Genomic DNA, 3,663 nt, shown 5'->3' on the forward strand with positions numbered 1-3,663 from the left:
AGATCTATATGGTCAATCATTCAGATAGGTTCAACCTTATATCCTCCCCGTAGCATTGCAAACATTTTTGGCAATTGGCTTAATGGGGTGGATTCTAGGTACAAAACGATTATCAGAGTGGGAGCGATTGCGGTTGCATGGTCGCTTTGGCTATGTAGGAATGACAAGGTTTTTAATGACAAAAATTGTTCTCTTATGCAGGTCATCTACCGGTGTACGGCTTTGCTCCGTTCATGGTCGCCACTTCAGCGTTCGGAGGATCGCGACCTCTTATGGAGGTGTCTACACGATTAGAGAACACGGCCACGGAATTTATTTCCCAACATGGGTGGCTGCATAGTAGGAGAATTGAAGCCAACGGAGTGTCATAGTAGTTGGCTTTTATCTTTTTTATCGCATTTTGTTGGCTCCTGGACTTCGGAACGGCTGTGTGCATCCTGGTTATGCAGAGGCTGGGTGTAATACTTAAAACTTTTTGAGTAATAAAGCGCCCCTTATCGAAAAAATCATACATATTAACTAAAACCACAAACACTGAGTCCATAATCAATTAATCACAAATTTTGTTGCATCACGACCCTTTTCCAATCTATGTCACATGCCAGGTCCCTTACCATTGCAGCAGCTATGCTCAGCAATCTACGCCAGAGATTTTATGAAGTTCCACAAGACTGAGGCACCAAAGAGGCACGGATGTACCAAACGAGTCCAAGTAGCTTCGAAACTTGTCGCCCCACTCCGCCTTTGCGCCTCCTCCGTCGGATATCTTGAATATGCCCTACAAAACTACTTCGGTTTCACGGTCGCGGAGGTGTCTATGACGAAGGCCGTGACAACGACTTTCTTCCCATTCACCTAAACGCCGAGCACATCGGCATCCATTGAGAGGCTGTGACGCTCCGGAACCGGTACCCTGAGGATCCCAGTGAACCCGCCGAAATCCGCACGATATCGATTTTGAGACGCCCTCTGACACGATGTGCGCGACGAATCACACACGTGATGCCAAAGGAATTAACACGAGCGGTTATATTACAATAGTTTTACAATAGAGCTCACAAGAAACAGATATATTACAACAACGACTCCAACGAGTCAAGATTCAAATAGATACAATACAAAGATCCGAATCATACAGAAAATCGAATGCATCCGAGTACAGACAAAATACAAATTGGACTAAGAGTCCTGAAGATAACCAGTGACGTCCAAAACCCTGCCCAGGCCAAGCCGGAGGGTAACCTCGCTAACATCGTTCTTCATCGCACCGATCTTCATACCTACCCGGTTATGTCCCAAAGCAGCAATAAGTACGGGTTCGTAATTAACAAGACTTCAAAATGTATAACATTCATCAACCAGTCGTCCTTTGTACTTGAGGCACGCAGGGGACTTAGAGGACGCAAGAAAAACGTCATAGGCAATATGGTGAGGTTAAGAGGTAGCGCGCAAGCACTAAAAACCTATAGATACACTCTCAACTTACAGGTGCTAGAATAGATAAGAGAGTGCACTAACAGTTCTATACTCTGCAAACATAAACCAGCCGATGTGTTTCCCCTCCACAAAGGAAGAAGTAGTAACAAAGGCACTCACATGGTTGACAAGTTTTATTAGGTAACAGTTGTAGTAGTGCTAAATTACTACGCCAGTTATTAACAAATTATTAGCAACAACATAAAGGTGTAAGTTGTTCTATAATCAAGCTATACAATTCCAAGTCGTTCATAACCACGAACACGGCTTATCGATAAGATGTACACGCTGCAGGGATTGCCCAAATATAACCATACGCATGCTCGACCCCAAGGAATGACAATAGAGTCTAACAACAAGACCGTTCCCAATGCAAGAGAAAGTTTAATGGGAGCCACCCAACTAAGCCACCCGTGATGAAATTCGGCCGTACTCCGATACAGACTCAGAGGTTTGCGATGGCGGCAAAGCGTGCGAACCACACGCTTTCGCTAAACGTCCCGCAGGCAACAGTAAGTAAATCATGGCATACATGACATAGGCAAATAAACCAAGGTTGTGGCTCCCAATAAACAGACTCAAGTAAAGGTAATGGGTGAGGGGGTCCCAATAATCGTCCCCACGTACGGGTAGAACGCTCAACCTCGGAACAGATAACAAGAACTCGGGTCCTAGGGGACATTAGTGAGATGAAGATCCGATGCTTTCGCAAAAGAGGCTCAAATATACCATTGCTTACAATTTTAGTTGTTAATAATTAAGTAAGGCATGATTATCTGCAACAACTGATGTAGCATGTGATAAACTCCCAACAACCCAACAGGTAACCCGATAAGATAACAAGGCGAAACGAGATATAGCATCACTAAGCATGCACTACGACTCTCAAGGCAGACCCGATAACCAAACAATAACTATAGGAGGGTGGTGGAGATAATATAGGCTGCTTGAGGTAACAAGTGGATATGACACGTGACAAGAACGTAACTCAAGGCGAACATAAGAGAGAAGGCAAAATAAAATAGGTATAAGACTCAGACAGGAGTGTGGAAATGTTTGCATGTTTAAGATTGCCGAAGAACAGCCGAAGAACTTGTCATAGCTCACTTCAACTCAAAGACCTATCCGTGAAGAAGCAAAGTGCTACAACAAACAACGGGTGCACAACTTACTACTACGGCAAAAGAATCAGCATGATCAAGATATGATATGCATGACATGGCAACGATGATGCGATGCAACTTATCCAAATTAATCGGAACCAGAGTCCGAACAAATAATTATTATGTTCAAGTTATTTTTCTACCCCATATATTAAATGTTGTTAAGCATGGCAAGACATGGCATGGGTGCGCTACACAAAATTAAATGAAACCGGGACAAGATAAACAATCTCGCATAATTCCATATTTAGCTATTTAGGTGAATCACTATTACCCGAACAACCACATATGCAATGCAATCATGATGATTTTGATGCATACGAGATACAGAAGACACATTTATAAAATAGAGTTTAGGATTAGGGTCTCATGTTGAACATCGAAGAAGGATTGTCGAAACAAAGAGGAAGTAGCTGATGTCACAGAAAGTCGTAAATAGTGGGTGCCACAAAGATCTTGTCGGACTCCAGCGAGACGGAGGGGTGGTCGACGACGCCGAAAAATAGGGTACATGCACACACGAGCTGAAATGAATCAAGTAGTTGGGTCAATTGAGGCTTTGCGTGGTCGTGCTAGCTGAGTTTAGAAGAAAAATGCAGCTCTTGTTGCTGTAGAACACGCACCAGGTTAGCATCTCAAGCTGCTGATGCTAATTAGCACATACTCACTCAGGGAACCGGATCGATCAAGCCTGCCATGTCAGGAAAAGAGGGCAGCAGCCCAGCTGTCATTGAAATAGAGACACAAAGGGGAGTTAAAAAGGTGGGCATTTCGCCTCAAACGGAAAATGATCCAGAAATCTCAACTCACGTTTTGATACAAGGAACGAGCCAGATGTGCTGCTAGTCTGCTGCACAGATACATACGCGAGTATAGGATGAAAGAAGTAAATTGAGGTTGCGCCGGAAAAACAAGAAAAGGCTCTTGCAGAATTTTCGTCGAAAAGCAACATGATACAATAGCAACATTAATCTCAAAATTAATGTTACAATAGCAACATGATAACTTTCTGTCATAAAGCAAC

The sequence above is a fragment of the Lolium rigidum genome, chromosome 6, assembly GCF_022539505.1.
Source record: "Lolium rigidum isolate FL_2022 chromosome 6, APGP_CSIRO_Lrig_0.1, whole genome shotgun sequence".
Taxonomy (NCBI): Eukaryota; Viridiplantae; Streptophyta; class Magnoliopsida; order Poales; family Poaceae; genus Lolium; species Lolium rigidum.